A 15,503-nucleotide genomic window follows, 5' to 3' on the forward strand; every position below is an offset into this window, starting at 1 on the left:
TAAAGACGGCCGCACATAGACACACTCGAACATGACACACGGGCACACATAAATGCACACACACACACACTCACACGCACACACTCCCACACACACACCTGTCCGCCCGGCGATGGAGGGTGCGGCACGGGGCCTGGCATTTCACCGCTGACAAAGACGGTTAACATTTAATGGCTAAATGTTAACTGCCATAATGGCCCTACTTCAGTCCGCCTGGGAGAAGGAGGGTGGACAAAGCACCCTTAAAACGCCCACCACCTCCACCAACACCACCACCACCACCATCACCCAGCGGACCTCCGGACGCCAGTTACCGCGGCGACGACGACTTAAATGCGACCCAGTTCCGGAGGTGCTGAGCCTTCTCGTGAGACCTCTCAACACAGGGTGGTGCGGGCGCGAGGCTAATATTAACAAACTCGGGGGGCCGTTCAAGTTAAGCATGTCGTGATGTCGCTTCCAACATGAGGCAGTTGGTTAGTGGGTTTAGTTTTTGTCCTTCGGGACTAAATGCTAAAACCACTTGGTGATTTAGTTGGCCCACCGTGGCATTCAGAGAGAATGTGTGGACATTCGCTGTTAATATAACAATGCATATATAACAAATCTATAAAATAACATGTCATACATTTATTTTCAGTCCGGCTTGAATTGCGTCACATTATATGCGATGATTTAACTGTAATGTATAACCTTGTGGCATTTCGTTGCATTTTGAATTTGCGTTATTATTATCGATATTGTTTAATTAACGTTGAAGTAAAGGGTAGCTTCCTCCTCTGAAGATGTGGCGAGCCGTTATAAAACGGCACTCTTTTAAAGAACCAACTCCACACGTTTATTTGGCTTGTCCTCCCGGCTTCATCTTTTAGAGTAGGCTACAAAAAAGCCCTTTCCTACAGTTCTTTTGTCAACCACAATGAAAGAAAAAATACATAAAAAACCCATCGCAGGGAGAGAGTATTTTTTCCGGTAAGAATTCTCCTTTAATCTCATAACTCAACAATCGTCCCAAGAGCCTTGAAAGGTCAAGCATTCACTTCCCGTTTCAATGCAGCAAATGCCCCTCCTTCCCTCTCCTCACCTCTTGACTCCCTCCTCTCCTTCTCTCTCCCCTCCCCTCCTCTCCATCCACCTCTCCTCTCCCCTCCTTCTCTCTCCTCTCCCCTCCTCTCCATCCACCTCTCCTCTCCCCTCCTCTCCTTCTCTCTCCCCTCCCCTCCATCCACCTCTCCTCTCCCTCCTCTCCAATCCTATCCCCTACTCTCCTCTCCCCTTCCATCCTTTTGTCTCTTCTCAGCTCTCCAGCCATCCTCTCCTTCTCTCTCCTCTCCTTCTCTCTCCCCTCCCCTCCCCTCCCCTCCCCTCCCCTCCCCTCCCCTCCTCTCCCCTCCCCTCCCCTCCCCTCCCCTCCCCTCCCCTCCCCTCCCCCCTCCTCATCCGACCCCATCTCCTTCCCCACCTTTATAAAGTGCCTCTCCTCCTTCACATATGAGCCCTGGTAATCTTCCCGGCCGGCTTTGGGTTAAAGGTTTTAGAACTCATATCCAGTCAATTTTATTTTTTGGGGGGAAGGCGGAGGAGGGGGGGGGTGGGGTGGGGGGGGGGGTGGGGGGATGTGTGGAAGGCGGAGGAGGGGGAGTGATGTGTGGAAGGCGGAGGAGGGGGGGGGGGGGGGGTGATGTGTGGAAGGCGGAGGCCCCTGTACTGTTGGAAGTTAATAAACAGTTTAGTTTTTTTCCCCGGCGTGGAAGGTGTGCGGTGGTCTTACAGATGGATTCTGCCGTTAAACCCCAGCGCTGTTTTGTGCTGTCAATACCCTCGCCGAACGGGATCGTTTTTATCAACACGGTTTATCCCCTTAAAACACAACACCAACACAAACAGGAGCATCGAGAGGAGAAATTGTATTTCACCGACCTTGACAGTCGCATCAAGACGAGACGAGAGATAGAGACGCAAGACACATAAAGGATCGCCCTGTTTTTATCCCAGCGGTCAGGAAAAAATACCAACCTAGGTCTCACGGCTGGAACGCTCCTTTGAGGAGGAGGAGGAGGAAGAATAGGAGGAAGAGGAGGAGGGCATCGTTTCATGAGCAAGGATAAGCACAGATTTATCTGATGTCTTCTATGAGTAAAAAGAAGTAACATCATTAAAAACTGCCTTTATCCGTAACTCTATCGTCCCCAGTGCTCCTCTCCCTGGGGTTGGAAACAGGAGTCCGGGCGCACAGCCCCGCACACCTGAGAGATCTCCCTTCACGTTCATCGATTCGCCGCATGAAACCCAATCCCAGAAGACACCGTGACACGCGCAGCGCACGGCTTCACACGCGCATACATTGCATTGAGTTATGGTGGGCACACACACGCACCGCGGAGGAATGGGATTGCACCACAGTGCTGGCCAGCCACAGCCACCATAGCAAGAGCCTTCTTCTGTTCGTCCGCCCTACTTTGGTTGCAGGATGTTTTTTCATTTGCGCCAATTAGGAGGAGAGAACTATATATATGTATAGTATTGCATGTCTGTATTTATGTTTTTTTTTTATTGAAGACAGGGTTGTGCTGATCAACCGTTGTGAGTCACCTCCGTTGTACGGTTTCTTCGTAGAATGGACCCACAACAACATCAAAACAAATGTCTTCTTCGACAAAGCCACACAGGACAGGGCACACGTGTCACACCAATCACAGGAAAGAGCCAAAAAACAAGCGTGTAGATGGAGATAAACGGTCAAAATACGAGGGTCACACAGACGTCGAGGTTAAGCGGCGAACGAGAACGAGAAAGCGACGCACCACATCGAACAGAGTTTGGTTTGAGCTGCCTCTGGACCCCCCCGTCTTGAATCCAATCTTTCATCGTCACCGTGTTTACGGAGCGGAAACACACGAGCGTCGTTCGACTCAATTTACACCACGGCGGTTTGAGGCAGCCCAGACCCGACGCAACAGAGACACACCCACGCCTACCGTGGTGGCTCTGGGACCGGCCAGGCCAGTGGTTTTCACCTGGGAAAGCAGAAGTAAACATAATCAGTCACAGCAGATCAGTGCAAAAAAAGGGCTCATTGAATAAGGTTTGGTTTACTTTTTCATGGTCACGCACACAAAAACACACGCACACACACGCATGCGTTGAGCTAGTGAACCACTTGACAGTTACACTCAATGAAGCTCTTTTAATGTTCATTGCCGAAGACAGACGCAGGATAAATGCCTGTGAAAAGGGCCACAGGCGGCACTTTAATATCACCCAGGACGACACAACGGTGAAATAGATTGAGCTAAATGAAAACCGTTTGATTCTCCAGTCATACACCTTCCCCTCATTTCACGTCTGTCACAGCGTGTAGACAAACGTTTGAATTGTCTTTAGACGTATCGATTGTGTGCAATGGAATGGTCAGGTGCCATAGGACAGTGTACCCCCCTTTCTCCTCTCTTCTCTTCTCCTTTTCCTCTCCTCCCTTCTCCTCTCCCCTTTCTTCTCTTTCCTCCTTTCCTTTCCTCGCCGCTCTCTCTTTCTTCTCTCCCCTTCTCTCCTCTGCTCTCCCCTGTCCTCTTCTTTCCCCTTTCTTGTCTTCTCAGCTCGGCACTCCCCTCTCCTCCCATCTTTCTTCTCTTCTCCCTTCCACCTCTCCTCCCCTCTCCTCTCTCCTATCCTCTCCACTCCCCTTTCTTCTCTTCTCTTCTCTCCTCTTCTCTCCCCTCTCCTCCCCCTCCCCATCCACTCCCCTCTCCTCTCTCCCCTCCCTTCTCCTCCCTGTTCTCCTGTTCCCTCCTGAAAGTGAATTCATGAATGAATATATGCGAGCAGAATATATTGATGGATGGAAATACGAGGATGAGAGACAGAGAGCGGAGGAGACAGAGCGAGAAAAGTGGAGATGGGGAATCAGAGGGACACAGAGTGAGAGAGAGACAGGAAGAGAGAGAGACAGGAAGAGAGAGAGACAGGAAGAGAGAGGAAGAGAGTCGGGGAGGCTTCAGCCATGCAGAACTTTGATCCATCACTATCGATCCACCCGTGCCTCCCTCAGCCTGACTTTTACTCCCTCATCTCCTCTTTCCCCTATATCCTTTCTCTTCTCTCTTGTTCTTTCATCATGTCCTTTCTCCCTCAGCTCCCTCATCTCCTCTCACTCTCCAGCCATAGACTTCAAACAGTATTTGGCCTAATGGCCGCCATGGCTTGCGATCTGTGCAAAAACAGCAGCACCAACAATCCATAATTGGCACATTGAGGGTGGGAAGTGAATGGCCGCCTTGCAGAAATTGATGGTCAAAGCTAATTAATATCAAATCGTTAATTCCTTTAATTAAATAATACTGTCAAACGGGACCTTTCAACGTACATAATATGCCGATGAACGACCGAGCCTACGAGATCCTCACACGATAAAGAAAAAAAAGGATTCGCTCACAGGGTGATCAAATCACATTTCTCCCACTGACGACAACAGAGCCATCCTTTTGCGTCGTGAACCACCTGTTGGCCATGAGATGAACTGCAGTCTCTTCCAACAGGGCTCCACTAGTCTAACAGGCGTCACGGCTGCAGCCTGCCACCCACGCACCCCACATAGCGCACCCCTCCTCTCCACTGCATCCAGAGCACTCTGGCTTCCCACTGACCACGTTAGTATTATAGTATGTCCTCCCTGGAAACCCAGAAAAGGCTCGCCATGCACGGTTCAATGTCAGCGCAGCTGCTTTCCCTGCATTCTGAGACTGCTGAGGAGAGGGTGAAACACCAACGGCGTCCTGGCCGTGCATTCTGAAAGCCTCTCTCAGTCTTTTCCACCCTTTGGGGGTTTTCTCTGCAACGCGGTCCCTCCCTAACTCACAGAGATACACTCAGTCTCTTTCTGATTCCGCACAAGAATTTATATTTTCGTTTTTGTGTTATTATGATTGATTTTAGCCACACTATTATAATTCTTTAAAGCTGTTGTTTGGCCAGTACCCTGCAAAGTTCAGATCTATTTTTTAAATTTTTATTTATTTGTTAGGCTGCTGCTCCAATACAGCTCCCCAAAATGACGCCAATTTAGAGGTTTTATTTCCAGGAAATAATCCAAAATGTTTCTGCTGCTCATTCCAAGAAGTCAACGAATCTGTATTTATTCTATCACACATGTTAACCCATGCTATCTCTACTTAAAGTAGAGTTATCGAAACAAGTTACATAACCAGGTTAAAAATCTGTGTTTTAGTTCAAACACTTTCTTGTGGAGAGTGAACACAGGCCAAGCACTGTTGTATTCCCATGCAAAGGAAGAATCCTGGAGCAGAAATCACCAGAATGTTGCCATAACTTCAAATCATCGCCACAGAATAATTGCATAAACCCAACGGTTTAGCTTGTTATTGTTACATTTCTCAACCCTTAAACCAATAAAAGGACGATTCCACCCAAACAACACAAACAAATTGGACGGATAAACAGAACATTCAACCCGAAGCGTTTTTCTTAAATCTTTTTTGTTTCCCTATTCACCGAATCAGGGTCTGTTGGCCACAATATGTCCCTGATACACCACGAGAGAGAGGACCGCTGTGTGCGCGTTGGAACCCCCTCGCTCCAGGAACCCCCTCGCTCCAGGAACCGCAGCAGGTTAAGCATGCATCGTGCAACCTTGAGCACCCCGGGCCAATGACTAATCGATGCTACCGATAAATCAATTAGACACGTACCGCAGAAACCGGCATCCCCCCCCACCCCCCACCGCCACCCCATCCAACAGCTTCTTCCCCAGAAGGCAGACAAAGTCATCTTCATTCCATCTTTCATGTTGTGCGGATATTGTAACCATGGTTATACGTCACGCTCCCAACCACAAGAGAAAATTAAGGCAACCCTGCATGCTTGTGTGTGTGTGTGTGTGTGTGTGTGTGTGTGTGTGTGTGTGTGTGTGTGTGTGTGTGTGTGTGTGTGTGTGCATGTGTGTGTGTGCAGTTTGTGAACCCTATGAACCATTATCTTCCTGCCTGGGAAAATGTTAGCTCGTGATTGGCTTCTTCAGCATTATAGCATGCTATTGGTTCATCAGCTGTCAGAGATAGATGATCCTCCCCACCTTATTGGCCTCAAACCAAGGCTTTTTGTAATCGATTCACATCAAAAGCACTGACATCTGTGCACGTACCATGAATGAACACTATAGAAACACATGGATGAGTGGGCGATTCAAATCAACACAGTTGTATGGAAGATGGTGTCGCATGATCACATCAGGTTTAATCCATCCGGATCCCGCCTGCTTCCTATAGGCTTGAGCCTTTCCCTCGTCCCAGGAGCCGGATCGTCTTCCAACAGTGGAGAGGGTCTCCCACCCCCCACTGGGTCCCCCAACACATCCGTCAGACACAGGGGAAGCCAAACGACGGCGCCTTCTCTCGTGACAACAGAATGAACTCAAAGCTAAGAAGAAAGGAATAGGACATTTTGTTCGCGATTCTCTCCTATTCCCCTGTAATCAGCCGTGAGTGAGAAGACGGAACACAATTCAGGGTGTAGTCTTTGTAGCTTCATGTGTCGCTGCTAGAACAGTGAGGTAAACGCCACAACAGGGAGGTGGTATAGTGAAACCTAACCCCCACCCCCATACACACACACACACACACACACACATACACACACACACACACACACACACACACACATAGAAATGCACACGCACACACACACACACACACTCACACTCACATAGATCCACGTAGAAATGCACACACACACACACACACACACATAAGCACACACACACAAACAAACACACACACACACACACATACAGGCGTGCACACACACACACACACACACGTGTACACACGTACACACATACACATACACGCACGCGCACACACACTCTTGTCCTTGATTCTTGATTGAACTGGTGGACGCGACGCATCTCCTAGAATCGATGTTTCCTGAAAGCCATTCAGGCCCTTTCCTTTAGTTAGCATGTTTTCATGTCACCCCACGCTGGGGGTCTGTGCACCAAGCCTTTACAGGAGGAGTAAGCTAGTAAGCTATGTCGATAAAGCTCAACCCTAATGCTTACCAACCGAGTTAGTTGGTACATGCTCCACCACTGGCTTCTGGACGGTATAACCATCACGGAGAGTGGAGTCGCAGCAGCGTTGGATTACAGAGCAGATTCTCAGCCAACCATTTGCTCCCTTTGATGTTCGGAGAGAGAGAGAGTGTGCGTTCTTCTCTCCGCCCGTCCGCTCATTCCTCATCCGCCATTTTGCAATCATCCTCCCCCGGACGTCTCTCTCCCGTTTGCGTCTGCTCCATGCAAAAGCGTTGTCATATTTAACATATTCACGAATAATTGGAATGGATGTGTTTGGCGTCTCTCTGTGTAACTGTGACCAGAAACCCCGGGGGGCCGTAGCACGTTTTGATGCTGTCACAAGAGCACCCCGTCCCCCCCACACCTCACCCCCGTCCCCCCCGACTCCTCCTGAGCCCCCCGTCCCGTCCCCCTCGGTCCCCCGCTGGGAGCCTTGGATCGCTATCACTCTGCGGGAAAAGCGGCTTACATAAGTGCGCAGCCGGCCCAAACTAGCAGCTCCTAGCATCACGTAGCAGCTCCTAGCATCACCTAGCATCCCCTAGCAGCTCCTAGCGTCACGTAGCAGCTCCTAGCATCACCTAGCAGCGCCTAGCCCCACCTAGCAGCTCCTAGCCCCACCTAGCAGCTCCTAGCATCACCTAGCAGCTCCTAGCATCACCTAGCAGCTCCTAGCATCACCTAGCAGCTCCTAGCCCCACCTAGCAGCTCCTAGCATCACCTAGCAGCTCCGAGCCCCACCTAGCAGCTCCTAGCATCACCTAGCAGCGCCTAGCCCCACCTAGCAGCTCCTAGCCCCACCTAGCAGCTCCTAGCATCACCTAGCAGCTCCTAGCATCACCTAGCAGCTCCTAGCCCCACCTAGCAGCTCCTAGCCCCACCTAGCAGCTCCTAGCCCCACCTAGCAGCTCCTAGCATCACCTAGCAGCTCCGAGCCCCACCTAGCAGCTCCTAGCATCACCTAGCAGCTCCGAGCCCCACCTAGCAGCTCCTAGCCCCACCTAGCAGCTCCTAGCATCACCTAGCAGCTCCTAGCATCACCTAGCAGCTCCTAGCATCACCTAGCAGCTCCTAGCACAACCTTGTGTGTGTGTGTGTGTGTGTGTGTGTGTGTGTGTGTGTGTGTGTGTGTGTGTGTGTGTGTGTGTGTGTGTGTGTGTGTGTGTGTGTGTGTGTGTGTGTTTCTGTTGATGTTTGTGCGTGTGGTTGTGTGGTTGTTTCTCTGGATGTGTGTGTGTGTGTTTGTGCATGCACTTGTGTGTTTGCTTCTCTCTGTTTTTGTGTGTGTGTGTGTGTGTGTGTGTGTGTGTGTGTGTGTGTGTGTGTGTGTGTGTGTGTGTTGGGGGGACGGAGGGTGTGTCGTGGCTACAGGGGTCTCATAGCTGTGATGCTGTGCTCCCATCGCTGAGTGGTGTGAAGGAAAGAAGTGTGAATAGATCAAATCAGGAGCTGATAGACGGCATCGTATTAGGTTTTATTTCTACTTTTACTGCAAAATTCAGCTCAACCAACAGCTCAACCAAAAAAAAACACTTTGATCTAAATAAATCAAACATTGGAAGTACAATTAAGCCTACAGACACGTTTTTGGTGGAGTGATGTAATAATTTATGTAACCCTTACGTAAATACTTGAAGCAATTGCCAAAGATTTGGATGTACTTCTCTTCTGAGGGGTTTCAATGCAAATGATGTGAAGAGTTAAATATTCATGCCTGAACTAGTTCCGTTCGGTGAAGGAGGTTGGGTTCGAGGAAAGAGCATGAGGGCTGATCAACAAAAGACCAAGACACAGACTCACCAGAGTTTACCAGTATTACTGTGGTGGGTTGTGTGGGGGTGTGGGGGGGTTTCATTAACTCCTCATTTTATCCGGTAATCCCTCAAGCGCAGAGGGAGCGAGGAGTACGATTTGGTAAAAAAGCAGTGTTTACCCCGGGGTGTTTCGCCCACTGCAAGATAGTGTGGAATAGCTGTGTTTTTTTTCCTCAGAAAAGCACATCTCATGTGGTTACCACAAGCTCATTATAGAGAAATATGTTTAAGGAAGCTTGGAGGCGACTGAAAAGAGAAATCTAAGGCTAGCCAGTCAAACAAAGTTAACAGAGAGCCAAAGCTAAATAAATCAGCATAATAGATAGGGAATTGCAAAGGGTTAGCTAGCTAGCTCACATTAAAAAGTCCAAAGCAAAAGAAACCTTATGATTAAGCTTTGTCGTCTTTTTTGTTTAAACAAAGTAGCATCAAAATTTGTAAGCATCAAAATCTACGGTTTCTGTGAGAATTCCTGACATTCAGAGAGTGTTGGCTCTCTGTCTAAAGTCAGGGTATAGATTTTGGTGTTTACTGCCATTGATCAAAATGAGAGTCCGGTCCATCCTGTGGCATTGAGACACTCATAATAAGCAGGCTCCACCTTTTCCCTTCATTACCCCACCTTTCCTGCTTTCCATAATCAACATTTAAAGATTTTAATTTCCATTTCTGGTTAATTTAATATAAGAGCTGACCTCAAAAGTCAGACATATTAAAAACAATACAGCTCAATCATATTTTGATTGAAGAGACAAATAAACATCATCTTTTTTACTTCAAGGGCAGACCGGGGACTACCCTATACTATAGTCGGCCAAACACATAAACGGCCCATTAATATGTACGCACATTGAGGCTACGTTTACACGATGACGGTCTGAACAGAAGACGCAAAAGTGGTGTTGCATCTTCACTTTTTATTCTGCGTTTAGACGAGCGTTTTCGGGAGGAAATCTGCGTGCATACAGTGACGCAAAAGTGTGTGGATTTCGATCGGGTATGCATGTCAAGCGGCTAGGTGGTGCTGTGATACACTCACACAACACCGCCATGTCTGAGCGCATGCGTAGAATCTTCCTTCTTCTCTTATCTGCGCCGCGAAAACCAAAACATAATTACAGATCCTTCTCTGTTCAGTAATACTATCTGTACATATCCTGTACATTTTCTTTGAAAGACTCCTGTAAGTTTATTAGAGCTGCCAGAGCAGCTTGACCGTCCGACGCATGGAAATTATGCGTTGGACGGTCAAGCTTATCGAGAGGCACTTCCAATAAAATATTGGGTCGCTTTCACCCGCAAGCGTCCTTGTGTAAACGGGGACTGAGCTGACTGGCGTAAGTCCTGTGGCTCCTGTACAACACATTTACATTTACGCTTTACTTTTATCCAAAGTGACTTTTGTCATAAGAAAGTCAAACAATATATCACTGTCGTGCATTAAAAATGTTCCTAGAACCAAGTGCAAAGCACTAACAATCGCTAGGTTAAACAATTCCCTGTAAGCAACAAAGATACGATTCTGCACAACTAAGTACTATAACTAAATACAAAAAGTGCCAGGACGTACAAAGTAGGGGGGTTGGGAAGGGGCGGCTCTACAGAGTCTAGGTGAACTCTGAACAGGTGAGGTTTGAGTCTTTTGCGGGAAACTGAGTGAGAGTCATCTTCATCAGGGGGAGCCTGCATAGTCCTCACAACGTACTTAATCCCAACTCATTAGCACCCAAACCGTAACAACGGCCGTCACAAAGGCTTAAGGTGTGGGTGGATTGTCTGCCGCAGACAGAGAGAAAGGCAGGTGCTTTTTTTTCTTTTTGGTATAAATTGCCTGTCAGTCACTTGCTTAAGATAAAACATTCTTTAAGTCAGCATAGGGTGTAGCAAGAGAGAGTCCGCCGTTTGCAATTGAATTACCATTTTGCTGGAGTTTTACAAAAGGCAACATAAGTATGCAGTGTCATGGCCAGGGAGGACTGAGTTTCCTGAATAGAAACTCTTCAGAAATGCATTGGACCAGGGGGCAATTGAAATTACAGACTGGACATATTCATTGAAAGTTGCGACGTTATGTCTCCGTAGCAACTCGCTCGACTGGAGAACGGGAAAAGACAAAAGAACGGGATTAACTCATTCATCCACACCTTGACAGCAAACAGTGGTGACCCCTTTTTGTCACACAGTATGGCCTACATGTCAGCGCGCACTCCCACTCCTGCTTTCCATTTCCCAGTTCTAATGAATTCATTAAAATCAATCAGAGCGCTCGGTGCGTCAATGCGAACTCCCTCAAAGACGACAACGCTCCTCAGAAACTGACGGACAGCGAGTCCCGTTTCAGAACCACAAAGAGCCCACGCGCTTCGACAAGGTGTTCCAGACGTGCTTCCTGCCTGCCGGCGGCCCGGCCCGGCCCGGCTCGGCGAAGGTAAGAAGCGCGACAAATTTGAATATTGATTGAGGCCATTTAATCCACCCCGGCTTCTATTGATATGTCAATCATTCGGCTAAATCTAGTAACGGCGTGTCAGAGACGGCGGCGTCGCCGGCCCAAGGGCACGGCTCGTTCCGGCGCCGCTTTAATTGCAGTTGGCAGCACGTTCCGCCCCCGCCGCCGGTAATGAGCAAATGAAGTTGCGAGGGCATTAGCGAGCAGTCGCGGGGCTGCGGCTCGACTTCCTGCCGGCGACGGAGGGTGGTGTTCAATACGCTGCAATCTTTATTAACATTTCGCCGCAGTGACACACGCAGCAAGGCTGCTGCTGCTGCTGGAAAGAGAGCAGCCATCGATCTGCGTCGGAGATAACCACCAGAAGATGTCTGACTCAAAATGTGTGTGTGTGGGGGGGGGGGGGGGATTTCAAAGAATGAAATTGGTGTGTTTTGGTAGTAACTATGACGACGAGGCTACTGCTTACTCAGTTACCGCCAGGCCCGGCGTCGTGGGAGTTTGAATCTGTATGGGTCGGTTTAAGATGTTTAAAATACCTTGTGGGCGAGAGTGAGGGTTAAATGCAAGGGAGGGGGAGGGAGGGGGGAGAGAGGGGGAGGGGGGGGGAGAGAGGCGTTCAGTCAGCTTTCTCCTTTTTTTTCTCCACTCCTGAATATAAAAACAGACAATGAGTTTGTGGGAATTAATTTGCTATGTATTATTGCATGAAATATAATTGGTTTAAACGTCCACCGTCGGATCAATAATCCATGGTGTTGCAGGCGAGAGGAAAGCAGAGGCCAGAGAGTCTTATCTCCTGCGGATCTAATTAAGAGGAAGCCTAGAGACCGCTTTGCAGCGAGTGCACCAGAGAACAAATCTATAGAATTAATTTTCTTGAAAAGCTGCCGCCAACTTTTCTCAAAATGACTAATATTGTATTTTGGGGGACGGTGAGAACATAAATCACCGGTGACTTTGTTATGGGCTGGAGAGACCTCTGTGTGATGTGGGGCAGGGCACTTTGCATTTCTTGACTGACACGAGGATTCCAGAGAGGGGAAGATGAGCGAGAGAGAGAGGGAGAGAGGGAAACAGAGAGAGAGGGAAACAGAGAGAGAGGGAGAGAGGGAAACAGAGAGAGAGGGAGAGAGGGAAACAGAGAGAGTGCTGGACGGAGAGAGAGAGAGAGAGTAATAAGGAGTGTTTTTAGAGAGAGCTTATATCAGAATAACTGTAGAGAGAGATAAAACAGTAGTGTACTGAGAGAGTGACGGTTCCGTAGAGAGATATAAAGAGTAGTGGAAAGAGAGTGAATTCTGTTAATAGAGAGAGAGAGAGAGTCCTGAACAGAAACAAAGAGCAGTGTACAGAGAGAGACATAGATACAGAGACAGAGACAGAGAGCTGGAACAGTGTACTGAGAGAGAGACAGAGAGAGAGAACTGTGTAGAGAGAGAACAGTGTAGAGAGAAACAGAATGCAGTTGAGTAAAGCGAGAAAGAGAGTTGCGTTCCCTTGTACAGGACATGTCGAGGCGTTGCCTCAATCTCTTCCTCTCCGTGTCTCCAGCCACCCCTCCCTAAACCCTTTAACCCTCCATGTCCAGCACCTGTTGAGAACATGATACCACGGCAAAAACCCTTCAGCGTCAAAGATAACAGACAAATGAAAGGGGATATAAGTGTGCAATGCGGTGGGAAACCAACTTGGCACAGACTCCCGCCAGTGAGAACAATTGATTCACCTCCGACGGGACTAAAGAACCGGTGAGTGAGAAACAAGCGTTCCGGAGGCCTCGACCAAATAACAAAACGTCTCTCGCCCCTCAGACCCGTCGCACAAACACCGCAGACAAACCTCCTCTGCCTCTCGCCCTATCTGTAAACACTGTCCACCAATCGCCGGTGTCTCCGCACAGAATGCGAAAATGAAAGACCTTTCTTAGTCAAGGACGTTCTATCGGCGGGGGGGGGGGGGTAGGGGGTGTTTTTTTGTTTTTTTTTACGAAACACGTCACGTTGTCGCTGACAAATGGCTTTCTAATAGAGTGCCCAGCCAGGCGCGGCTTAGTCTCCTTCGTCATTACGGGGTCCTCACGGTGGGACTGCGCCACGGACACAGATTGATAGATGATTAGGCGGCGAAATGCGGAAAAATAACCAATCTTTGACGAGCTAGTGAGGCACTCCTCCCAGCAGCTTTGGAGGACGCATAATAAAGAGTAGAGCCAAACTTCACCGCTGCTCGCCAAGGCTACGACGGATTTTATTCAAGGCGGGATTCGAGGGGGGGGAAATCAAATACGTGCCTGGAATCTATAAACGGTTAACGTAGCCTTAAGCTATTACTGCGCTCAAATTGATGACGGCGTTTATGACGCTTAAAGGCTACATAAATGTAGCCTCGGTCTCCATTTAGAGGAGCCCGGAGGTGTGCGCCTGGTGGCTCGGCGTGCGACTAAATGAGCTGAAATGCTAAAAGTATTAATATAGTTTGAAACCGGTAATTACACCGTGCCCGAGAGCCCGGGAGCGAAGGGAACACACAGTCCGGCGCCGTTCGACAAAGCGTCATATTTCACTCGCTGACATGCATGGCAGTCAGATAAGGGCCGGCCCTGGGGTGATGGATGGAGCGCTCCGGACAAATGATGCATTTCCCGTATGATTGCCTCGCTGGTCGTTACTCACAGACTGGGGGTGATTACGGGGGGCCCGGGGGCCCGGCAAGAGCCCCCCGAAGAAGGAGAAATCACGGCGGGGGTCTCGGGGCTGAACCTCCTGGTGCCTGGCTTCTGATTGCCAGCCTCCAATCAATGAGGCCCTGCTTTAATGGATTATGTGCCTTCTTAATCAATACGTTGGCTGGCTGCTGGGGGAGAGGCTTCAGACGGCTGGATGATCACACAATGTGAGGCCGATTCGTTCGACTCTTTGTCTGTGAGAAGAAGCCTGGTTCTGGGCTTTTGATCTTTAAAAGGGTATGCAAGGATGGAGATGAAAGGTATGCAGCAACACATGATAAACATAAACAAAAGGCGCAGGAATCTTGGGCCCCAGGAAGACTAGATGGTTGTCATGGATTCACCGAATGGGCGTCGTTATAATATAGATGAGGTAATAATGGGTAAACTCTGACTCTTTGATAAAGCATAGGGTATTGATGCATGGTGTTCAAGCACTAAGGAAGGGCAATTATGTTCCTAATTACATTAATCCTGATCATATATCATTCTGTTCATTTTCCTCAATTCTTAATGAATGTATCTTTATGGTCTTGGTAATTTGCTATGCATTTCAAAGGCTTTTTGCATCCCTAAGAATCCATAAAATTAGCAATATTCCTTAACGGCGTCATTTTATGGCATAAACAATGACACGACATTATATAGCACAACATGTTTTTATGGTGATGGATTTTTGAATTTAAATGTTTTAAATAATGCCCTACCAATTAACACCTAGCACAACACTTTTGTGTAATATTTTGCATAATAACTGTGATCTTATGTTAATGTCGACTTTACACGTTGGGGATTAATTGCTAGACCTGAGAAAAAAAGACAAATATGGCAGTTGAATTATCTCCTTCCTTTCAAAGCATCACGGTCAAATGACATTAGAATGAATCATTAGGTGGTGGTGGTGGTGGAGTAGGTAGGGTCACCTCAAGGAGCAGTTGTATAGGTATTTGTGGCTCTGCCTTTAGAGTCATATGAATCCCAATTCGCGTTGTGAGTCTGGAATGAAGAGAGGTTTCACTGAGCAGCCAAGTTAAAGGTGTTCGACCTCTCATTCTCCTCTCTGTACGAAACCTTCATCTTCAGTCAGAATGACTCGCATGCCATTCATCAAACCCAATGCAAATAGATTTCCGAGTTGAAACCCGCCTTCTTGTGAATAGGATTCTTGTAAATCGTGTAAATACACTCCTCTTTTCACAGAAAATAGCTCAGCAGAAAATATCAGAGAGGACCCGATGAGCTTGGCTCAGGGCGACGAGTAGAGTGCCATGGCATGCTATCAACCTTTGAATAGACAGAGTGTTTGTAAAAAGGATTTATAAAAGTAAGACTTTTGATGAGCACGGAATGAAAAAAGAGAGTTTATTAAACAGCGTTGGCGAGGGTGTCCTTTGGAGAACATTTTTGGCAAAAACCTCTAAT

Source organism: Gadus macrocephalus, chromosome 18 (assembly GCF_031168955.1).
Source record: "Gadus macrocephalus chromosome 18, ASM3116895v1".
NCBI lineage: Eukaryota > Metazoa > Chordata > Actinopteri > Gadiformes > Gadidae > Gadus > Gadus macrocephalus.